Source organism: Drosophila navojoa, chromosome 2 (genome assembly GCF_054131105.1).
Source record: "Drosophila navojoa isolate 15081-1374.11 chromosome 2, UAZ_NAV_1.0, whole genome shotgun sequence".
NCBI classification, from domain to species: domain Eukaryota; kingdom Metazoa; phylum Arthropoda; class Insecta; order Diptera; family Drosophilidae; genus Drosophila; species Drosophila navojoa.
Window position 1 is genome coordinate 19,597,178 of NC_142890.1, and position 26,312 is coordinate 19,623,489.

General features: G+C 38.1%; 1 protein-coding gene across 3 annotated transcripts in view; it reads left to right on the forward strand.

Moving 5' to 3' along the window:
* The first annotated feature begins 504 nt into the window (after positions 1–504).
* LOC108654759 (trophoblast glycoprotein) overlaps positions 505–26,312 on the forward strand; it is a 44,293-nt gene continuing 18,485 nt past the window's right edge. The window contains exons 1-2 of one of the 3 annotated variants that reach the window (XM_018106300.3): positions 505–1,144; positions 5,303–5,391. The gene's annotated coding sequence lies outside the window, so the exon portion shown is untranslated. Of the gene's footprint in view, positions 1,145–1,698; positions 1,893–5,302; positions 5,392–26,312 lie in introns of those variants that run through there. The other 2 variants (XM_089256287.1, XM_089256288.1) reach the window with 2 other exon arrangements.

Consider the following 26,312-nt stretch of genomic DNA (forward strand, 5'->3'; position numbering starts at 1 on the left):
CGCTTACAAAATTTTTTGTTAAATTTTAATAGGTTTTGTTTGATGAAAAAAAAATCTAAGCTATGTAAATAATATTAATATAATAATATAAAAGAAATTTTATATATTATGCAAGTTATATTATTATGATTATCATTATTATTATTATTATTATTATTATCTCATATTATTTATTACATTATATCTATTATGATATTATTTTTAATAATTTTACGCTTAGATTGAGTCACCTAGTTTGATTATTATACTTCATCAATTGCGTTGTTGAAATACATTAATTCCTTTTTCTCAAAAGCTTTGTCCCACTGTGCCGTTCGTTGCGCTTAAAGCCGCTCTTCATGCCACCCACTCGTACAACTGGAGTCCCACACACACACACACGCACACACACACGCCGAGCGAGTCGCACACTCGCACACAAGCGAACAGCAAACAAGTTCTCGACCAAAGTTCAAACGCAACCTGGTTGGCGTTGGCTGCCGGCAATGGCGACGTCGACGCCAACGTCGCCGCCAGCTCAGCTCAGTTTGTTTATAAATTTTGTGCTGTGCAGACGTCAGCGCATCGCTGTGTCGCTCTCTCTCTCGCATACTCGCATATTCGTTTTGTCGTCTTCGCGCGTGGCGCGTTAACTGCCTGACCTCCCTCCCAGCTCCTCGCACGCACACTTGCCGCCTACGACAGAGCAAAAGGCGCGCGCGACTAGTGAAGCACACAGGTTACACATACGTGCGTACACACGTACATAAATACATCTACATGCATTCATCCACATATATACAGGGCTGTGTGTGCGTTTGAGTTTTCATATATATTTGCATTTGTATATCGTGTTTACCGTGTGTCGCGTTGATTTCTTTTGTTTGCTGGCCAATTGTTGGGCTTAATTAATTGCAAGTAGCATATGGTTCAGCAGCAACAACAACTACCACAAATACATTGAGAGACTTCGAGTTGATTTCGCAACAAACGAAAAGGTATTGAAAAAAGTGCTTACTTATCCACCAATACACAAGCACAAAAGCCAGCAGAAGCAGAAGCAGAAGCAGAAAAAGCAAACAGCGACAATCGAAGCAGCAGCAAAGCCAATACAAAACCAGTTTTCGACAACGCTGCAAGCAGCGCAGTCGCAGCGTCCAGTACGGTAAGTGTGTGTGTGTGTGTGTGCGTGTGTGAGTTGTTGTTTTATCAGTCTGTCTGTGGCAGACGTCATCGTTGTCGCCGTCGCCGTCGCCGTCGCCCACACGCCCACGTCGAATACGCCTCGCCTGCAAAACTGGCTTCGGCTTTGAAAATGTAACTTTAATTTGATTAAAGAACTGACTCAAAAAGCTCGATGACTCCATTATTGCCATTTCGCTCACTCGCCCGGGCACTGACTGCGAGAGCGGCGACAACTTGTTGAAAGAATTTTAATATTCCAACTAGTCAAACACACGCAAAAGACGCTGGCAAAGGAGAAAAATTCGAGTCGTCAGCAGTTGCTAAAGGACAAAGCATGGGGAATAATTTAAATCATGCTAAATTAAAAACAAAACTAATTTGCACAGTTTTGCAGTTGGCTCCAACTTTGTCTGCGCTGCTTCTGTTGACAGGAAAAAATACTCATTTGGACAGCCAGCAGAAAGAAGAGCAGCGGCAACTACATCAACAACAACAACAACAACAACAACAAATGAATTGCATTGGCAACGGCTACGGCAATGGCAATAGCAACGGCAACAACAATAATAACAACAATAGCAACAGCAACAAAATCCTGGTAGCAAACTTTTTAATTGTCAACTTTTAACCGAGTCGCAGCATCGACTCGACTCAACTCGAGTTTAGCCTAGGCCGAGAGTGCGACTCGAGTTCGAGCTCAAAAGAGAAGCTTTCAGCAGTGTTTTAATGTAATTTTTTTTTTAGTTTTTATCTACATTCACTAATTGAAATTGAGTTTGCTCGCTTCTCCCTGCATGCAGTGTATATATTCCTTTGGATAGACCCAAACTTTGCAGCGACTTTGTGTGAAATTATTTAAGAGCTCAATGAATGGAGCGAACTTTTAAGTTTACATTGGGAATGGAAATGTTAGAATAGCTGAAACAGATTCCAGAGAGAGCTCTAGCAATCTAATCTTATATAAACCTCATAGAGTAAATATACATAGTTTTCTTTTTGTTATTTATTTATGAGAAGTTTATATTCCACTACAATTGAAACTTTGTGGAATGTATGCCCTAAGAGCGTTGTATGTGTGCTTGCTTTATAGTTTATTTATAATATATGTACATTTGCATATTATTTATGTAAATATATAGCACAATAGAACTCTGATTAGATCATGCAATTTTTCTGGGATTTTCACTCGGCGCAAGCTCTTGCTGGGCATTTTATTTACTCAGATATATATTTCGTTTGTATTCACATTTGCAAACTAATTAAATCTGTAATGTATATTAATAGAGCTTCCCAGTTTCTATTGCTCCAAAATCTGAATTCACTTATATTCTGGGAAATTTAATATATATAAATATATAATATTCATACAAAAGTTTTTTATGAGCTTTAGCTAGAATATTCGTACATAAATCACAAGTTACCTAATTAAAGTCCCATGTGCTTCTGAAGCTTCTGTTAAGCTGTCATGTTCCCAGCACTTAAATCTTCTTAATGTGTTTTTAATTGCTGGCAGTTTCTTCGTACTATCTTTCAATTAGTCAACACTGAGTCAAGGCTTACGATAAGTAAACGACAATTATAAATATTCAATGTACTTTTTGACCAGAAAAAGCTCGCTCATGAAGCCACAACTGTTGCCTTTTAGCCGAGTTAATTAATATGTTGCTATTATTATTGTTTGCCTCAAAGTTTATGTTTTTTCTAGTGTCTCATTTAAATACAGCGTTTACTTATCTCGAGTGCTAAGCTGACATATCAACTGAAAAGTCGACTAAAACTTGAGTACAAGAAAATGAAATTAGAAAAATATTTTGGCAACACGGCATTTGGCTGGCATTAGCTAGAAGCTAGAGCAAAAGTAAGCAAAACTTTCTCTTACCGTTAGATTATATATGTACCTATTCGCAAGCACATCCTGCCAGCCCGAGGAGCTCTGGCAAATATTCAACACTTTCGCCAGCCAAATATTTGAAATACATTTTGATGTCTACGCCGAGTTTTGCATAATTTATGCATGTGTGCAAAAATGCTAATAACATGCGAAGCCATCACTCTCTGCCTATCTCACTCTCACTCATTCACTCTCTCTTATTTATGTTTATGTCTGCTATGTGTTGGTTGCGTCCTTGCTCTGCCTGCCAGACAGTTTATATTTTTCAATCAGTGTCAGAGCTCTCGACAGCCTGTGATAAGTTTTATTGCCACATATTCCCAATGCGGAGGCTGCATTCTTTAATTGCTTCCAATTTAATTAGAGGCCTTCACCCTAAATATGTGAGGGTGCTGACCGACTGACAGATATTATATGCAAATTATTCCATTTCGCTTTATACTCTACTGAAAGTTTATTATTTCCAATCGAATATAATTTTGCTAGAATATAATATCTTTTTACTATTATTATTACTAAAGAATTTTAATCAAAATATATTGTGTATTTATATCACACATATTATTTATTACATTTTTCATTTCAAATAATAAATTTTTACTTCTATTTCTCCAAGAAATTTACAAAAAAAAAAGAAGTAATATTATTAGCCCCAGCTGTGTGTTACAAACAGAGTCACATAGAACACATGTCCAGATTTAGGCACAATGATTACAGAGAAAAATAAATGTAGGCCAAGTCCCGGATGAATTTCGTTTAAATAGAAACTAACAATATTGCAAAGTCAATGGCAATTTATAAATGTTGGTTTTAACTTTGTGTAACTAGTAAAAATATGTTCTTTAATTATTTCCCTTCAACAAATGTGTAAAAATATATTCTCATAAATAACAGCAAAAATGCTGTGGCTAAACTTTGTCAGGTGACGACAGAGAGAGCGAGCGAATGAGAGAGACAGAAGGCGAGAGTGAGAGCGAACTATGCTGTAAGTGACACTGCCCCAGTGGGGCGTCTCTTGGCTTTTGCCTCGGCTTTGTACTTGCAGATTGAAATGTAAATAGAAACCGAGCTCACAATATATATGCAAACATTTGTTAAGCCTGCGGCATGAGCCCGCCGAGCATTCAGCTGCGGTTACGTCAAGCACTTCTGGTTGGCCAGGTCCTAACAAGTCTCGAGTTCATAGAAAAAGTTTTCTTCATTAGAAAAGTGATTCAACAGCGCAGTGAACGAGGTCATGAAATCAATCGAGCGACAATTTTAAGTGTTCGAAACGTATCGCATTTTAAGTAATCGAAACGCATCGATAAATTACTTCAAAATGCAGTTGCAGCCAACATACAGATTAATTCTGAAATTGCTCTTTAAGCGGTTTTAAATTTACATTATATTCAACCATTAAATAAATGAGATGAGACTACGATTAAAGTCATATTAGACTACGACAAAATAAACTCAGTTATAATAATATATATTTATGGATATGTTGCTTCAATAATGGTTTAGGAATTTTGGGTGCAGCCAAGCAAGTGAGTAGGCTTTATATGCATTATCTTTCGTATTATTATCTGATCTGATCAGAACTGAACGTTTGTCACATTAAATGACTCCAAAAAGAATCCAAAATAAAACTACTGCAAAATTAGCATAGCTATTAAAATTCTAAATATGTGCACAAAAGCTGTCTTTTATATATGTAAATAGATGTATATACATATATGTATGTATTTCTATATGTACATATATTTATATACATGAATATATATTGATGACGACTTTGTCTGATTTGATTCAGCGCTGACTGCAAATATTTTAACTATCTACAAAAGTATGAAAGTATCTTTGTGAATCATCGTATGGAAGGGTCATGGCAGTGGGCTACAATAACTCAAGTAAATATTTAATATTAAAGTAAACGAAACAGAAATTAAATTTAAATAAATAAAACTTCAAGTGCTACGCCATGAGAAAATTCTCATGAAATATCTATATAAATTACGTAGCATTTAATCACTGTGTATCTTGAAGGTAAAATGGTTGCTCATATTTTCAATTTTGATGCCTTTTTATTTATATTTGTACACATATTTTATATTTTGTATATATTTTTCTTTACCCCGTCTGTGGCGTGGAATATGTTTAAGCAAAAAAAAAAAGAGAAAAAGAAAAGAAAAAAACAGGCATTTTAAACGAGGCGTTGAAACGAATTTATTTTATGACTCATGTGCGGCTTTTTGTATCTTGCAGCAAACAGCAATGCGAGTCAGCACAACTGCCACAACAACAACAACAGCAACAACAACAACTGCAGCTTAATTGGCGCGCGTGTCAAAGAGGTGAGTTATAGACGAGAAGCCCCTGAACGAAAGCAAGCACAAAAACTGGCTACAAGTCTCGAGAATTGCGTTGTTAAAGATGCTTTGAAATGGAAAATGTCTGGAGGCAATGTGACTGCGGGGCATGCCACAAGTGGCTAACAGCTCCACCACCTGGCGTCAGGTGTGGGCAAAACGTGTCCGTAGCAAAACGATAGTGAGGCCTACTAATTGTCTCTCTTTTCGTAATTATACTCTAATATATATTGGCTGAAGAAGGGTATGCTTGATCTAAGGGAAAGTGTTGAGCATTGCTTCGGTAGGGTTTATTTATGTTAATGATAGACTATTTGATTATGGAAGAGAATAAGGTAGGTCTTATTTATGTATATTAATGATAGACTATTTGATTATATGTAGAAGAGAATGAGCTGGAAGTAGAATAAAGTTGATGTAAGGGCAAGAAATTTGAAAATCTGTGCATTTCTATAATATTTATACACCTATAGACCTGTCATGACACGCATCGATAACGTCGATGATTAGAGCTCAATATAGATATTACCTATCATCGAATTTATTTTTCTGTTTACATATAATATTAATGTATTATTGCAGTTGAGATTTAATCACTGCAGACATAATTATTCATTTTATATATCAGGACGGTTTTCCAATCTATTTTTCCAATTTCAACAAATGCAATGGGTTTAACAATGAAGTAACTTACTCAATCTAGTTATACGCTTGATTATCTATTATTATAAAATTAGCCAACCCACCAGGCAGGTATTTTCAGGTCGACTAACCTTAGCTTTGCCTTTGTTGCCTTACTTGCTATGCATTACTTTTACGCTTTTCTTTTTGTGGCCTGTCTACGGCTTATTTTGTAAATTACGGCGTCCTTACAGTCGGGGCAGAAGTGGGCGGTTGCACGGAATGCGGGATATAAGCAGGAGGATTACAGCTGTCAGCTCCCTCCCTATGTATGTGTGTGTGTGTGTGCGTGTGTGTGTGTGAGTGGGGAAGGCGGCGCCATCAGCTTCGTTGCCACATAATGCAACGCTTTTTGCCCACTATTGTGTGCGGTAGCCGTGTCTGGCTTGACTTTGGTCTGGGTAAGGTCAATGCTACTGGCGACGGAGACAGGGAAACGGAGTCGGAGCCGAAGCCGGAGTCGCTGCCGGAGTGGTAGCCGGAGTCGTAGCTGGCAGCTGCTGTAGTCGAGTGGTGCACCGAAATTTACATTTAATTAGACATAATTGTAGCAATTTATACGGCAATTTGTTTTAGGCCTACGGGTGTGGGGCAAATACTTTAAAGTGATTCATTGAATCGTAATTTTGTGGCGTGATATCAACGGAAATAACATTTTAATTGCATTTAAAAATTAATTATGCCTTGCTAATATCTATATCCAAAACTAACTGCCGGCCATTGGTGTTTCAGTAGTTGGGATATTAACTATAATGTTAGAGAGTAGATAAACTATGATAGGTGTACAGTTCATGCATCAAAGAGTTCAATAGGCTTTTCTGGTAAGCTTGTTAAAAATTATTATCTAAAATTTTGCGTTTCTTGTCTGATTAAATGTAAACCAAGAATTCGATCTAAGATAACATATTTCCAAAGGCTGCAGCTGACTATTTGATTAAAATATTCACAAACACTGTAGACAATTCGATTCCCCAATTTAATATGCCACACTCATTATTTGCCCTATCCCATAAATAATATGCAAAATTGTGTTTGTGTATTTTACTTAGCAGCAAATTCCAAGTTGCCTCCAGGGCAAGTTTCTGGCTTAGACCACATTCTCCATCAGTTGCAGCTGGCTATTATTTATTAAAGTTCAACTCTACACACATACACACACGCACACAGTGCACTTAATCATTGGGTTATAGGAAAGTCCTGGCCCAGCTTACCTGCGCTCACCTGTTCGAAGTAATTTGCTAGCAAAACTATTTTCGTTGCTCAACTTCTGGTCTTGGCCAAAGGCAGCCAGATGCTGGCTGTTGGCTAAAAAGGCGGTACTTAATGGGGCCCCACCCCTAGTTAAAGTCTTCTCAATATTAGACTGGATTTAATCGCAATTCGATTGGAGTTTTCATTTACATTTGAACAAAATAACCACATAAAAATAAAGAAGAAGAAGAGAAAAACTATAGGCAAACGCTGATTTTATATATGTGACAAAAGAAGGATTTTTCGTTGGGTTTGCTCCATTTTATTTAGTTTTTTTGCGAGCATTGCGATAGACTCGTTGTTGAAAACTTTTTGGACAGTTATCCTTGGAATTGTTCGTGACACGAGTCGTGGCTGCAGGGGGCAGGTGGCATGCATGCCCAGAGGCGTGGCAAACGGGGAGCGGTGCAGCACGCTTAATATTTGATTACCCGAAATGCGGAGGCTGCAATATGGCAACTGTTTGCCAATGGCAAATACCAAAAGTCAGATGTTTGTTTATGCAGATCTCTTTCTCTCTGCCACTCTCTGTGTCGTTCTGTTCTTCTCTTTCGTATGTGTGTGCTGAATTTATTAGCATTGCTTGCATTGCCTCAGGCTTGTCGGCTGAGCAAGAGCTGAATCAATTGTTAGTGGTCCACATAAATTTGTAGTCAGATTATTTATTTTCCTGCCGGCCTCTAATTGAAACATCCACTCGGCATTTATGAACTCCAATTAAAATGTTGATAATCAAAGAGCATTATTCCGAATAATAATTACAAATAAAAGATAATGAATATTGCAATTAGAATTTCAGTTAGCTATATCAAAGTATTTATAGGCATCTACATCATATTTCTAGGCAGCATACCACCAAAATTTCATTTTCAGTGACAGTTTACTCTCAAGTCCTTTTAAAACTTCAAACTCTCTCTCCCTTTTCAAGCCGAGTGCTTTTTTCTTTCAAACTCTAAATGAGCATTTCTGCACCGATTTTCATTCATACTTTATTTACTGTCCAATTCGCTCTTTGAATTATATATTTCTCCCCCTCTATATGTGTGTGCTTCTTCAACTATGATTTTTCTCAATCACTTGAGCATTGATTTATTTGACCTTTGCTGCTTGTTCGGAAAAGTGCAACTAGTTCGGAGCTGCCTTGCGCTACTGCAGTTCGCAATTTTAGCCTGCTTGCGGCAGCCTTGCTCTCGTGCCCCTCCATCAATATCTTGGACAGCTACTTCTTCTTCTGCTGCTGCTCTAAGTACCTTCTACCTAATGGCAAACATATTTGAGTACTTCCGGCTGTGCTCCTCATCGCCCGCCTCCCCCAGGCCAGGCTACAGAGCAAGCTGTTTTTTCAACTTGAGCGATTTATTTGCTTTAACATGATGCAGGTCACAGTCAAGCACAGCATCAACCACCCCCGCGCCTGCCTGCCCACAAATGCCCCTGCCATGGCCATAAAAACAAACCTAAAAGTCAATAGCGCAAAATATATAAACCCAAGCAAAACTCGTAAAAAATCATTTCTTATTTATTTGAGCGCTGAGCGCGAAATGAAATATTGCGCAAGCAATGAAATTACATTTTTCCTTCGGTTTTTTGTGGGCGTCATTAGCGGTGCGGCTGCTGCGAGGAGGAGGGTTAGCGTTAGCCAAGGGAAGGATGGAGAGGGGGGCATTGGAAAACGAGCGGAATGGAGCGGATTACGCCTGTCGATTCAGCGTAAATATTTGCACAAATCTAATGAGCACTTGTGGACCGCGCTCCAGGACTGCGAGAGCTCAGAGATGACGCCTGAAAATGTTTAGAAAATGATAACAAATACCCCAAAGTGAAATCAAGTATATAAAAACTGCAGATGGATATAGTAGGAGATACCCTGTAGAAGGGGTTAAAAGAGAAATTGAAGTGTAATTTATATTTATTGACTCTATTAGCGATTAGATATTCCTTAACGGAATTGTCAAATATATAAAAGAATTTACATTAAGTATATATGTAAATATATATACCCTTTTCATTGTCTCGTTTAGTTTATTCCTATAATAATAAAGATTGTTCAGAGCAAAAAAAAAAAGGAGACTACGTAAATTTGTTGAGGATTCAAACAAATCGATATTTATCTATATAATTACATTCTTCCCCAATGGTTAAACGATAAGGTTTATCTACCAACATCTCATTAAAGCAAATATTTATTTGTGCCCGTTTCATAAACAAACTCAACTTTAATATACCCCGCCCACCTATATATGTATGTAAGGTATAAGGTAAAAGCAAAGAAAAGAGCAGACATAAAAATACGAGAATCTTTTACACATTTGCGGTACCAGCTCCCCGGGGCGTCGGCCTGCCTCTACCCCAGGCCTGATAAGAAACTTGAGCACTTTGTCTCACTACCTTGGCCCCGCCCACACTCAGCCTAGCTGCCCTTTAGGCCACAGCCACAGCCAGAGCCAGAGCCAGGGCCATAGAGTAAGGCAACTTAACTTGGCTCGTTGCGCATTGTTCCATTGGCAACATGAAGTAGCTGTCCCCCATCTCCGCTCCAGCCTTCCCATACACTATATCATGTTATCCACCCACTTGCACATGTGTTTTCCTTTTGGGCCATGGCCATTGTATATGGCAGCAGTTGCCCCTGGCTCTCCACTTCACTATCACAATCTTAGTTATGAGCTTTCTGCTTGTTGTCCTTTGGCTGCTTCGGCCTGCTTCAGTCTGCTGTCTCATTGTGACTCGAGCTGAGCATTTTCAACTTTCTTTCATTCACAATTGAAGCGCAGAGACAGACTATTAATGACTTACCAAGTCATAAAGTTAGTAGGTACCCGAGTAACACTAATTTTTTAACTTATTGTCGAGTAAGTTCAAAGAGTTCCCAGAAGTTTATCTGCGAGGATAGTCACATTCAATAGATACCCTCTCTTATGGAAAAGTATATGCATATATACTTTGTTTGTCGAATGCCTTATCTGTACCAGGGCCATGGCCCTTCCCAGGGCCAGCAAAAGTCAGCTTATATCCTTTTATAAAGTCCCTTTGCTTGTTGTTTTTTTGTTTTTTATTATTTTTGACCACTGGCATTTCATTGTGCGTGTTAATACATTCCCAATTTTCGTTTTATTCTGTTTATCGCATTCCGCTGCCTCATCGCTGCTTGCAATATTTTCGCCTGATTAATTTTTGAATTTCCGTGACAGAGAGGGAGCGGTCTGGAGGGACCGTCTCTTGCTCAGACGTTTTCTCACGCGATTCCTTGCCTTCACGCTGGCTCCTTTTTTGGCCCTAATTGCATATTTTGGCCTTAAACGTTGCGGTTATTATGTGCACGGTTCGTTGTTGTTGTTGCTGTTGTTGTTGTTGTTGCTGTTTCTGTCGTTCCTCAACTTATTAATTGTGTAATTTGGTTTGGTGTTGGCCCGGCCAATTTCAAAGGCCCATTAGAGCTGGCCAATTCACGTTCATGCACCGATACGCTTATGTTCATTTGCCTTTTTGTATTGCTATTGCCCGCCAGATTTCGTTCACAAATATAAATGTATACAATATATATATGTATATTATGTATTTATATGTATATTCTAAAAAGAACTGGTCATGCGTATTCAGTCGAGACTATTGAGCCGCTTAGTGAGCCTTTGTTTGTGGCTTTATTATAAGTTTTCCCTTTAAATTTAAAATATTTAGATATGAAGCAATCACAAATTTGATTTCAAATATAAAAATTTATTTATTATAATATAATATAATATATTTACATATAAGTTTTTAGGCTCTCTCATAAAAACTACACTAAAGCAGTCATATTTCATTTGCATTATGTGAAATTAAGTCTACTTTAAAATAAATATCTTATATGTCCTATATATATTTTAAAGGTCTCATTGAGAGCGGCAGGCCCATGAAGGGCAACACCTCAGCTGCGCTCCAAGCGCTCGCCTTCCACAATTTATTGAATTTTCTCGCCTAATTTACTTGGTTTTTATTTATTGTGCGCATGTGTGTGTGTGTGTGTGTGTGTTTGTGTGCGTGTGTATGTGAAGACGTGTATTCATAAGCGAGCATTTTGTGCGCTTAACCACATTGCGTATACGTAACGTAATTTATAACTGCCAGCACACACACATTCATGCACACCCAAACACACCCACGCACACACATATGAATCGGCCGAACAACTTTTGGAACAATATTCGAAATGAATAGCCGCCTCTTGGGGACTCTTGCCTCAAGGATTTCAGCCTAGCCCACAGCTGGGGGGTAGCTTATTAGTCTTGTTGTTGTTGCTGTTGTTGTTGTTGTTGTTGTTGTCGTTGCGGTTCGCGGCACAAATTCAATTTCGAGTCGTTGTTACCAAAACTTTTCGCTCTGTGTGTTTGACGAGATGACAAGCGCATAAAATACGTAGCTGGCATTTCGTGTATTTGACTTTTAATAAAACCAACTTTCGCCGAGTTGCGAGCTGCGATTCATAACCCAACTTTTCAAATATGATCCGGTTCTGCATGCTAAACACTTATTAAGTGCCTGCGAACATGGTCACCGGCCTGATGCCGCCAACAACGATTCCATTCCATTCCCATGCCCGGCATAAGCCACGCATTGTCAGCGCGCCCCTTGCGCCCGGCTCTCAGAACTCCTTTTAAGTCCTACAAATCAGGCGCAGAATAAAAAACCTGTTCTACAGCATTTTTATATTTATTTATTTCTTTTTTTTTTTTTTGTGGTTGAGCCACTCGATATGGCAGAACGTGTCGAAAAGGAGACTCACGAGCAGAGAATGCAAAGGCAAAAAAAAAGAAAACGAATCGCTGTGCAGACTATTCGAATAGGGAATACCCTTTAGATTTACTGACTGTTTAAAATATCATTTAAAATTGATACATAAATATAAATTTGATGTATTTAGTATATACAGTTGCTTACAATATATATATATTAATATTTAAAATATTAAAATTTCTTCAATATTTTAAATAAATATAAAAAGCATTCTCAGATCTTTTAACTATTGTATTTTGACAATATTATTAAAAGAGTACTTTTAAGTGTAAGGCAACCTCATGGCCGATATGAGACATTTGACTCCACTCCCTGGTTCCACTCCCGATTCCAGGGCCACTATGAGTTCCACATTCGATTACCTTACCTCTGGGGCGAAAACAAAATGTTTTTATGCATTTTTTCGGCTTCAGTTTCAGTTTAAGCTCATCGCCAACTGCCACGCCCCCTTCCCATACTCTTGAATATTAAATGCATATTGGCGTGCCGCATGCCCAGTCGCTGAGCAAATATAACGCCGAATGAACACTCAATGAAAAACAACAACAATAGCAGCAGTATTTTCGGAGAATATTAAAATAAAATTGAAAAAAAAAAACACACGCATAAAATATAAATGAAAACTCGTTGTGCTGACTGACCATTGCTGGCTGGAGTACCCTTAAAAAGCGCATGGCAAATGCATTTTGGTTTTAACTGATTGGAGCCGAATGGTGTTATATTCCAATATTTGCATCCGATATTCGCATTTGCATTGTTACGGGTAAATAAAGAAGCGCTTTATAATTTCATTGAGCAAGAATTGTGGCGGATGAAAGCATTTTCATTTGGTGAAATTGATAAATTAACTTTAATCATTGAAGTTAAACTGGCATGATTAAAATAAATTGACTTGGATGCGCCTAAGTAGATTATATACCTGCCTTTTAAGTGTATACATATACATTGTACTATATTATATTATAGTAGGTATATTCAATAGTGAAGTCGAAAGGAACAATATCTTATAGATATGGAAAATTGCAGCTTCAATAACATTGATTTAATTTGAAAATATTTTTTAAATATAAAAAAAAGTACATTTCATATATAATATATATTACATAAGGCATCTTCATATCTAAACTTTTTTTATATATTAAATATAATCCTTTTTTCTTAACATGGACCTTGTCAAATAAAAACCAACAGAAGAGCTGCCAGCCTGACATGATCCTCTCCGTTGCCCTGTTCTTATATGCGTTTTTTTATAGGAATATGAGGTTTTACAAACATGCATATATTATTAGAAATTTACCATTGCAGAAATTGTTCTATTCAGAGCAATGGCTCCTGCTCAAAAATGTGGCTATCCTGTTACTATGGCGAACAGTTTTATTGGCTTGCGGCATGGTGGTTGGCTGACTTGTCGCGCATATAATTTAAATTTACATTTTGAAAACATAAACATCAGTTTTAATTGCACACTGCGGACGCGCTGAGCTGCGAGGATAATCGAAGGCTAAGCGTAAAGTTGGATTCTGGTAATAATTGCGCATACGCCACGTGTTTCGCACCACATTTTTGTTTGTACATATGAAATTATTGCCAGCGTCGTTTGCAGGATAATTAGACACAAAGCGTAAACAAACATTCCGGCTCTAACGAACACACACACACACACACACGCACACACAGTCACAAATGTCATGCATTTGACATTTGTATTTAACTGTTAACTGGTTGCGGTTCTGCTCGACAGACTGCGCCACATAGGAGAACAAACGGAAAATGTTTTAGCTGCGAGCGAGCATTTCATTTAAATTTTACATGAGTCAAAACCACAGCTAGCACACATACACACATCAGACTCACACATACACACATACACACACAGTAGCATGGCTCAACTTTTAGCCGAGATTGTGCAAAGATTTCGTGCCCCAAAAATTTAATTACTCTCCCTTTTTTGGTATCAGTCCCGCAACATCGGGCAGACAGACGGCTTTTGTCATCGCAACGCAATAAAAAATTAAACTTTGCCAATTAATTTAATTCACATGCTGTTTAATGTTGGCTCTGAGCACACTTCCGTGCTCTCTGTCGGCCATGCTTGCTGTGCGCCAGCGGAAAACTCCTGTCGCATGTGCTGCAAATATCTTAGGCATGCGAGTCATAACTTAACTCGGGCGTAAATGAAGGTGCGGAAAATTAAGTTTATGGCTAACGAAATGGGACTGCTGGGAGCCGAGAGGCAACTGTTACTCAATAAACTTCAGCCACATTTGCATATTATTATGTGCAGCCATAGCCGTGGGCTAGGCACGGATGAAATATTAAGTATACGACTATTAAATACGCACACTTACAGCGATATTGACAGTGTTAAGTGGTAATTTTAATGGGCTCTTAACGGTTGGCGTTTAACTTTTCATTGTGTTTGTTTCGCTTTTATCTTTATTCTCGCATCTAATTTAAATTGAATCGAGGTATTGAATATTCAGGCTAGAGAACACACAATAAAGACTCTCCTTTTACTTCACACTTATTATTTTATTTTGAAACTAGTTTTGCAAAGCTTTTGACCTGATTTCGCATTTATTTACTTCAATCTTCATTTCATGCACTTGCCTTTCTCCACATGCACGTGACCCAGGCGCCCATTAATAGGGCGAAAGTAAATTACCAACTTTATCAGCTTTTTACCTCCTCGTCTCCTTCCTCTGCGTCTGCGTCTACGTCTTCATCGTCGCGTTGATGCACGTTTCCGTTTTCATTATGTCAAATTTCATGACAAAGATTACGTCTTGGGGCACTATATGGCTTATAATACGTGCACGATGATAATGCTACGCACTGACATTAATCATTTCTTTAGCTTGTCGCTCAACTTTATAATTTCGGCAAGGCTTTATAGCGCATCTGTGTGTCTATGTGTGTGTGTGTGTGTGTGTGCGTATATATAGCTACAATTTTTCATACGAAATGATGTCATTAAACAAAGAACTGTAACGAACCGACAACAATAATGAGCTCGGGCTGCACGGAAACCAACGCATCGGTGCAGGACGAACAGCAGACAGGCTGCAGGATAAGCAGCAGCGAAAGGAGCGAGCCGAAGGGGCTACGAGTGTGGATTGGATGTGGCACAAAAATTGTGCGATAAAATCCCAAAACGATTTATACGAAGCAAGCGAAACGACACAACAGCTACAACAGCACCAACAACAACAACAACAACAACAACGGCAACAGGGCAGCAAATTTAGCACAGAGTAAAGTGACATAAACTTGGTAATACGTTAAGGCCCGGCCCATACACACTTACAAATAATGAAGCAACAAGGCGTCCCGCTAGTAAAGCTGTTGTGCCAAAACGCGTTACCCCTTGACACGCTCCGCGTCTGCAGACAGTTCTAAGCCATGTGCGAGGGCCGTTCGAGAAATCTTTTGTAAATGAAATAAAATATATATAATATTTATATTTTTTATATATATTGATTGTATATAGTAATGTATTTTTACATTTTGTAAAAAATACTATTAAATATAAAAAAACATATATTTATATATAATATATAATATTTTTTTTCGGAATGTATTTATTCCCTAAAATATACCAAATATATTTATTTAATATATTATATGATTTCATATAGTATTAAAACTAGATTATATTTAAACATTTGTTCTTCTCACACTGCCGAATGCTCAGCGACTTTAACGAATTGCAAATGAGCGCTTTCAATTACTCTCCCTTTGTTTTGTGGACAATCACTTAAGCTAAACATTTTTCACTAACCACTCTCGTCCATGCGGCTACGGACGTAAGCCAAAAAGTTGGCCAAAACGGATGCGTCAAGTTGAATGGCTATAAAAGCGTTGAATGATGTGCTGCTGACCCGACGGACGGCCGAACGGCCGAACAGCTCATCAGCGTTGTACGGCAAGTGGTTCGAGAGGCTAGCGACACGGCATATTATGTATGCAAGTCGGCAACGCAGAAACAAATACAAACACACGCGTGCACACACACACACGCACACATACACAGGTATAGACTGTCGCACGCACACAGCGTTTTACACGTACTTAGGAACAGGGCGCTGTATACAACGTTTGGACGTTTCCGTTGCGGGGCCTCAACGCAAATCACGAGGCGCAAACATTTAGTCAACCGGGCGGGGCTGAAGGGGTTCGGTAACTGGAGTGGGGCTTGATGGGAAGTGGGCGTGGTTAGCTTGGAGTTGCGAGCCGTGGTTCGGCGATGACGTTGAATGACGACGAATTTTGAATACGAATTTCATTATACGCACCACTCAATTATTCAGTAATCTAGTTGGGACAACGGCGCAGCTAGTGGCGGGAGGACCGAGGAGGTGGGCGGGGCCAGAGCCGCTCGGCTGTTGCCAAGCAACGAGCTATGTTGATTGCTAACCCAACCTCACTAACCTGCCCCACCTAGCGCTGACTACTTTGAAATGTTAACAAAATGTTGCAGCTGCTGCGCCGCAGAGCTAATTAACGTAGATATTTGTTGCTGTTGTTGTTGCGAATGCAAATCTGTACTTATATATCACGCAGCGTGGCACATAAAACACAAATTGCCGCATTGGTTGGCAACACGCGCACGTCGCAGCCCGCACAAATTGCCAATTCTTTTGAATTTTGATGAGCTCTTTGCCAAGGTTCGAGTTGGATGTTGCCAGTGTTGCCATTGTTGTTGTTGTTGTTGATGATGCCATATGACCGTTTCTGGCTTTAGTCAGCAGCTCTAAACAGTCGTTAGTTGCTGCCACTAATTATAATTATGCATGTGTACACTAATTAATTATGCATGCGCCATGTGAAGTTCGAGCACATTTTATGTGTGTATGTACATTATTCTGTCACACAATTGATGATATATCAGTACAGTTTATTGAGCACTGAGGCGTACGCATGTAGCTGCAATTAGATTAAAGCACTAATCGCCAGAATTTTGTGGCGGGCCAACGGGGCGTATGGATAATGAAATTAGTGCAACCAAAACAACGGCTAATACATGTACCAATACAGGTGGGTTCTGAAAATCACGTATAGAGAGAGAGGGAGGGAGACGGAGAGAGCGAGCGAGAGATAGAATATCATAACTATTTATGAAATATCTGCAAAAGTTTATTTAAATTGAAAACGATTTTAGTTATGCACACAAATTATTTAGTAATTAAAATCAAATATATTTTACATTATATTCCCTATTCATCTGCAACAAATCATCTTTTAATTGACTTTTACTGCTTTATTAAATAGAGATTTTCATTTCGATAACTAACTCACAAATAGCGGCATTTATGTAGAGCATTATCTTAAGAGTTGCTGTGTAGCTATAATGTGATTATACCAATGCCTTATTCTCTGAGAGCTGGGTGAGAGTAAACATTCCTGTTCAAGAACAATTCGCACAGACCGCAAAATGCAACCAATTATTATGCAAAGCTCAATTGGATGCCCCTTAAAATACAGTTCATCCAGGCAAGCTCTGGGGCTTACTTATGCATGCGCAGTTAAGTACGATTTGTTTATGGGGCAAACAAACGCAAGAATCTTGCAATTTATGCAACTTAATATCTGGAGCCTCGCGCCCTGCAGCCAGGACCTTGGCCTGCCAACTGTGGCTGTTCCAATTTCCCGGCACCTTTTGCCGTTTTCTCCCCCTCGACTGCGCCGTGCGGAAAATGCAAATGTAAATTATTGCAAATAATATGAGACAACAGACTGCAGTTGTGCTGTAATAAAGAGATAAACAGCGGGGGGCGATATGCAAAAATAAATAATATGTGCCACAAACTGTTGCAAGCTGCCATGCACTCACTCACAGCTTGCCACGCACAGGTGTGCGGCAGCAAAAAGAAAATGGAAACCGACCAAATCTGAGCTGACTTTATAAATATTTATGCGCGTTTATTGTGACATTTTATGAAAGCAAATTGTGCAAAATATATACCACGACTGTAAATTGTTTTTCTACCTTTTTACTGAACTGCAGCCAATTTGAATGGATATAAAAAAGCTGCTGGTTATTTATGTATTAAAATCATATTAATAATTTAGTTTATAAATGGGACATTCGAATGAACAAAAAGCCATTTGATACTGTGGCTAATTAATTGGCTTTGATTTTAACTAGGCTATCTCTTGGTCTAGCGCTCTGTTCCACTTTGATCGCACTCAGTTGACTTTGCAACAAATTATTTTCAGCTGGTGCAATGTCCACTTACAAACTTCAACTTGGGCTCATTTCAAACTTTGCATATTTGCTAAGATTCCATTTAATATATATATTTGTTTAACTGCTTCTATTTATGGGCAAACTAATTTGTGAAGTCGGCGCCAAGAAAAAAAAAGTTCTGTAACTTTTAGCAACCGAAACTTGAGCCTGCCAAGGCAAAGTTTCGCTTTGAGGATTCATCTGGACTTTGTCAAGCTATACATCTGCTCTTGCTTATCAACAGAAAAAGCCCAAGTCGGCATTCTGTTTCCTTTTAACCCACTGACATATGCGGCGAATTACATTGGTAATGCCTGCTTACAATTTTCATATCACACAGCGGCCCGACCAGAGGAGGCCAGTGTTGTCAGATTAGCCTATTTAAGGCTAGATGTAGTCTATTTGATATATTGGTCTAGGCTATGGTATTAGTATGGACTATGGGCAGAAATTAAAGTTGACTATGCAGAAGTCTGAGTCCTTAAGAGAACTATAGAGCAGAGGATACTGCTGAATTTATTGTAATTATAATAATTATAAATATTAGCGATTACAAGCGATTTAGCATATCAAAACTTAGCATTAACAGTCATATATCTTCTTGAGCAGCGTTATAAAGTAATCCGATTTGTTTACCAAGTGTACCGTCTGTCTGTGTCTGTCTATCTAACAACAGCAAAAGAGAGCTATAGAGGATCATTTCAGTTGTCTATGTGTATGCAGCAATACTCATTTGGTATATATATGTATTTAAGAAACATGAAGCTAGAATGCTTGCAGCAGCAGAGAGTTCTCCCATTGGTCGGTTGAAACTCGATTGCAACGACTCCATCAGGCTCAGCATTTGAGAGCAACTTAGGGCTTGACTGAAAGTCTTCCTATATAAAGGGCAGCAGCTGCCGCATGTCTTCAGTCGTCCCAGGCCCGGTGGGGGTCACTCGTGCAGTGAAGTGAAGTGAAGTGAAGCGAAGTGAAGTGGTTGATCGTTTAGCAGAGTATTAAAGACTTAGAGGAAATACTTATGGGAAATACTTAGAGGAAATACTTAGAGGAAATACTTATGGGAAATACTTAGAGGGAATACTTAGAGCAAATACTTATAGCAAATACCATTCTTCCATTCATCATTTAGCAATATCAGTATTTTACCTTAATTTTAGCCCACTTTTAGCCAGCTTGTATCCACAGTCCAACATATTTGGGAGCTCAACAGCTGGCAACACTGATGGAGACAGCTCTTGGCTGCATTACACATCATGTTGAAACGGAATGCATAAATGTTGATATAATTATTAAATAAGCCATTAGCTGTCATGCGCACACAGTTGACAATTTAAGCCTCTTTGTGGCAAAAGTACTCGTAATACGCTTCAAGGCTTTCAATGGTTCCATTTGTCATCACTTGAAATGCTGCCATTAAGGGCAACTGACAATATATTCATTATTTTTAAGGCCAGCCAATATGTTGAACTCCCTTTGAATTGTAACTGTCCCTCCAGTCTTTTGTGAAGTCTGTTAAATATAAATCTGATTGCATAAGTGCATATGTCAAATATAAACGTCACATGTTTTCTATCTGCTCTAGATGTTAGATTAAAATGAAACAATATTTTGTGTGTACATTGAAACAAAACCATTCTAGATTACAGTCATCATTTCTTTGTCTGTCTAACATTCGCATTGTGCCATTATTTCAATGTTGAATGCCGTGTGTTGATTAGCATTTTGTTTAATTTGAATATCATGTACTTTAAATGTATTGGACTGCAAATAACATTTTTAATGAAATTAAATACACATGTCAACCAGTCGCAATATAAACAAAAGCCCCGTTTTGGGGCTGTCCGGAGGGCGGCTACAATTACAATTCACAATTTTCGTGGGTGACAAAAAGCCACAGAAACTGCGCGAAATTTCGGATGCCTTTATTCATTTTTCACTTTTTGTTGATTCATTTAAATTCGGTTTTATGCTGCGCTTATTTTGATGGAATTTCGCTCTAAAATTGACTCGTATTCAGAACTGCAATACAGCGCAAAAAAAGAAGAAGAAGAGGCAATGTAGCAATGTAAAATCGACTGCGGTCAGCTAAATGAACATCGAAAAAAAAATAGCACTATGCAAATGACATTATTTAGCAGCGAAGGCAAACACCAAAAACAACAAAATATCGAATAATACGACGATAAAACAGGAATTGACTCGAAACTGATATCAAAAGCGAAATGCAAGCAAGTAAATATTTAGCTCGACAATTGAACTGCGAAATATACCCATCTACAATCGATCACATGCAAATGAAATTGACTGAAATTGTGGGCAAATTGTAATGGTAGTTAAATTGAATAAACTCACCTGATAATTAGATATATTACATTTTGGGTTTTATAGCCATTAATTGCGTGTGAGATAATTACTAAATCAAGTTCAGTTTGGTAGGCAAACCTTCTGACATTACTCATCTGAAATTCCTTTGACCAGCATGTGGATTTTATTTGTGTTTGCCCACATAAATTGATTGTAAATAGATATATAACAGTTATGGCAATAGCTATGTATACTCGTCAGTTAGGTATTAGAGCTTTGTATAATAGTTAACTAAAAGCTGTACATGTTATCACAGTCAACATTTATGGTACGTAAATCTGACAATTACATTGAATTTACAGAGCTGAAAAAGTCATATATACAAAGTAGAAGAGGTAATAAACTTAGTATTATTCTGCCTGCATTGGTATAACAGCTTAATATCGTAGATGTATTGTAAAGTTGTTATACTGAACAACCGTTGATAAACATTAAAAATAACTGAACATGTGTTTTAGATAACCATGATTACGATTAAATGACATAAGTATTCAGTTTTTGTTAAAATAAGAAACACAATTTCAAATAACGAAACACATTCAATAACAGCAGTAAATCATAAAATCAGCTAATGCTGTTGCTCTCTAATTAATTCAACAATGCAAAGATAATCTTTTTGAGTGGATTTCCGACCCATTTTCCCTTTTCAAATTGAAAGAATCCAAAGAATTCTCAAATCAATCACACAGTTAATTGAAAGCTGGTAGAAACTAAAGAGAAATGCTCACTGAGCCTTTTGGTACCCAAATCTTAGCTATTTAGATTGGGTCACCTTAATCAAATTGGGTGCCGCAGTTACCATTAGCAGCTCACATAATGACCCAAAAAAAACAACAAAAAGTGTTTCTATTAATAGCGGCGCCTGCTAAGCATAGCGGTAAACTGTGTGACATGAGAGCACCACCACACCGCTGTCCGCTTCCCCGCTGTCCCACTGCCCCGCTGCACGGCTTCCTTGGAGCAATCGTCGCCCACTTAGGTAAAGTAGAACCCGTTGTGTAGCTCGTTTCGTAGGAATTTTTCTCGTATCTATATTGAATTTTTTCTAGCCCATGCAGTCGAGCATCTTTCTTGGCTACTCGCCATCCACACTGCGCCCTCTCTTTGTGTCTATCTATGGGAGAGTGTATGCATGTGTGTGTGTGTGTGTGTGTGTGTATATACACTTTAGCGTATGTCACCAAATGTCATTGACACGATTTGCTTTATGCTGCATTTTTCCCAACCTCACCACAAAGCAACAACAGCAGCAGTAAAAGCGGCGGCAACAACAACAACTAGCAGAAGAAAAACGAAGAGCGACGTGTGTAAGCATTATATACATATCTGGCTATATCTGTGCCGACGTTTTACACGCCGTTTACTTTGTGGCAGGCCACCTCAGCGTTTTAATACCCAGTAGCCCACGATATGATGGTAAAAGGGTGTATTGATTTAGTGAAGCTGAAAAGCTAAGAAACCTTCAGGAATACGAACCTAATATACTGCTAAATTATATTGTAAATGGTTTAGCATAGAGGAGAGCTCCAAATAAATATATATGATATTGTATAGGGTATTTACTTGTTGGGCAATCTCACCTAGGGCATTTTCATATGTTATTTCTCAGTGTTTGTCTTTCGCTTGCTTCGCCTACCCATTCAGCGATAGCAACGAGGGAGACCGAAAGCGAGAAAGGGAGAGAGAGGGGTACAAAGGGTCGAGAACTACATGTGAGTTGATTGTTATCAGTGTTGGGAAAAGTGCCGACACATGCAAGCAGAATCACAATTACACACAGACATACAAACACACACACACGCATACATATATGATAAAAGCCACAACAAAATTTGTCCAATGATTACTGATCTAAAATTTGGGTTCTCTGCACAGGTGCATAGACTAATTAACAACAACAACAATGAAAGCAAATTCGCCGTGAGCGAATGCATGCAATTGTAATCAGTCAATCAATCAATCAATCAATCAAGCTAGTTAGGCAATCATGCATTGAGTCATTTGGCAACTTCAGGCAAATTAAAGCCAGATGTCGGTGTTTCAGCTCACATTTTCAAATTTTGTGTGCTACAGCAATGATATATGCAATTAAAACACAAATATACATAATATGCATGTAGAATATTTAGATATAACTGTTGCATTTATACTAAGCTTTTAGCTAACGTGTAACTGCCAAACTATGTAGATATTCGCATAATTTGACCCAGACATTTAGCCATTAAATGGCATATGGAAACCATTCAATGGAAATTATTTGACTAAGCCATCTTAGCTGAATATACAAATGGACATATGCTTCAATTGTGGAGAGTTAAACCTGAAAAGAAGATTACGAATCGTAATTATTTTATCAAAGCGAAACATAATTTTCATTCTGTATATGCAAAATTCATAATGATTTCTCTTTACATAATTTTCTGTCATTTTCAATCCGAGCAATTTGCTATATGTTTATTTATTATTGAAATATAACAAATTGCGCACCTACTTAATAAAAGTAAACTAATGTAATTATTTATAGCAGCTGACAGTTATTTTGTTGCCTTTTTTTTAATTATTAATTTATATGAATTAATTAATAGCTCGCAATAAGTTTAAATTGCATTATTCAATTGAAATTCTTTTTATGCAAATTTATTTATTTTGTATTGACGACAACTGTTTAAAATGCTCAACGTGAAATTTCAGACAAGGGCAATCGATTAAATTGGTTAACGAAACGTGTCAAATTGATTGAGTAGCAGATTGGCAACGAATTAATAATAGGTGGGCGTAGCTGAGCAGATGGTTGCATTAAATTGATTATTATTCAGATACCCAAGGGGGAAAAAAGTAATATTTGAAGTATTTACATAATGTGACAAATTATTAACATTATGAATTATAACAGTTAGTACAGTTTTAAACGAAACAATTACTAGGTAAACAACAACTATATGACAGTTTCTAAAGTAGTTTGGATCACAATTTCTGTAATATAAGAATTTGTATACAATTTACATATTTATTTTACATATGCCGAACATGCCGAGCTACAATTAGTCTGTAATATAACAATTTTTATAACAGTATAAATGTAAATGACGAATTTGCTCGTTTGCAAAATGTTTACTCTAAACATTGCAATTACATATATGACGCTGTACAAAGTAATGCACAAAACTCTTATATACACTCGTTGCTTTGAACATATTTAAGCCGTCATTTTCTTTCCATTTAAGATCCACTGCAGATTGTCAGAGTACACCTTGTTCCAACCCCCCCAATAGTCTCTATTCATGCGTTTGAGGTTTATTTAAAGAACGTGAATACATCGGACGTTGCGTTAGAGCCACGCGCACTTCCACAGCTCAGCAAAAAGCGACGTCTGCAGACAATCGTCGAACTCCACATATCTCTATATACACGTATTCTCACATATTCACAGCGATATACATATGTATATGTAAAAGTGTCTGTGTGTGTGTGTGTGTGTGTGTGGTATATCATGGTCTGTGAAATGTTTTGCATGTTTACTCATGTATTTGCATTTCGTGTGACATAAATCACGCACATGACACAACACAATACAACACGATGCGCGGCCCAAGGCACAAAAGAGAAATTCCGAACGGTAGCAGCGGGCAGGCAGTGGGCGTTGCCTTCAAAGCGCAAGGGATCGCCCACACAACCCACTCCCGTTTCCATTCCGATTCCCATTCCCAATGCCAATCCCATTACCATTTTCATTCCTGTTCCACAGTCGCTGCAGTGAAACTGTCGCCCTGCATTTTTCAATGAGCGCGTTGATTATTCCGACAGCCTTCGACCTTCCGTCGCGTCGCTCCCCTCCGACAGCCATACGAAGCGGATTCTTTGGATGTAACGAGAAAAAGAAAAATATCAAACGAAGAAAAATCATTGGCGCAAAGCAGAAAGGAAATTAATTAAGCTGCCAGCCGCGACGCACTTTTAATCTAAGAATTTTTTCATTCGCAGCATTTTTTGATGAACAAATAATATTAGAGATATATTTATGATGTATTTTAGGATTAGTATAGTTAACTAGATGAATCTTAATTTAGTGTAATTTCAGCGGATGGAAAATAATATATTATTTTTGTTATTCTTAAATACTTATTGCTATTGATCTGTATCTAGTATCTAGTATCTAGTATCTAGTATCTATTACCTAGTATCTAGTATTTAGTATCTATCATCTAGTATCTAGTATCTAGTATCTAGTATCTAGTATCTAGTATCTAGTATCTAGTATCTAGTATCTAGTATCTAGTATCTAGTATCTAGTATCTAGTATCTAGTATCTAGTATCTAGTATCTAGTATCTAATATCTAGTATCTAGTATCTAGTATCTTCCAAGGAAAGAGCATTACAATGTAGACTCATTTTCATTTCGGTTTTAGCTTGAGTCGCTTTGCATTTGCAAATGCCATTTACAAATTTCGACAATATTAATTTCACATTCCGCTCAATGGCAGGCGAATGTTTTACATTTTCTTGACAGTGATTGATTTGCGAGTAAAAGCCGGAGTCAAGTTAATCAAGTGCAGCTTAATCAGTTGCCTGTCATAATCGGGTTTGCCATCTGCCTAACTTGAGGCAATTACCTAAGGAGCAGTTATATCTAATTTGGTGCACTCAGCAGCAGCAGCAGCAGCTAGCAGCAAATTGTTTGATGGCCAATTTCATGGCTCTATTAACTGAGATGCATTTAGCCGCCCATAACTGGCGGATAATCCTGCTGCTGCCACCTGGAATTTAATTATATTCAATGCTCAATAGGATTTACAAGTGACTTCCGACTCCCGCCTTCAATGTGTGACATGGCACAATCGGCACGCAAATCCCGACTAACGGTGTATCTGCAATCACAGACAAACATTCCATCCAGGCCGAGTAGCCCTCAGCCCCCCAGCGCCCAGCTACGGCTGTTGTGAGGCAAATGTAATCATGAAATCACGACCATAACCCCAAGAGGAGAACGCCAACTGAGCATCCGCTAATTCAATTAGCGCCCCAAAATATGAATTCCCCCGCCCGTACGCCCTGTTCCCCCTGTTTGCCATTCAAAGTCGGAATTAGACTTGGAGTCGTAACTGCCGCTGGCACTTCTGCTTAGCCGGCTCATGTAATTGGTTATAATGTGTACATAAATCAAGGGCGTTTTGTCGTGGGCGGCAGACTGCAGACTCTATGTGAATCTGTAACTACAGTTGCTCTCAAACACATGACGCGTCATGCTTTGCGGTGGATTTTATGACAACACTATCCAACACAGCTCTTGGAAGTGGGAGTTGGAAAAGTATCTGAGGAGCTAATTCGGACCTTTAATATAAACCATTTACAGAAAATGCCAATTACAAATGTTGTTGTCATGTCGAATACCGCTTTTAAATCTGAAAAACAAAAATAAATAACAATAATAATACATACATAAATCTCTCTTTTCTAGTATTGTTGTTATAGATTTTCTTATGATTTTCAATGTGCTCAACTATTTGCTGGGTAATTGCTTCACAACTATAACATCAGATATATTTAATAATATTTTTATGTATTTACATATGATATGTAAACATCAAACGAATAATTTCGTATGTT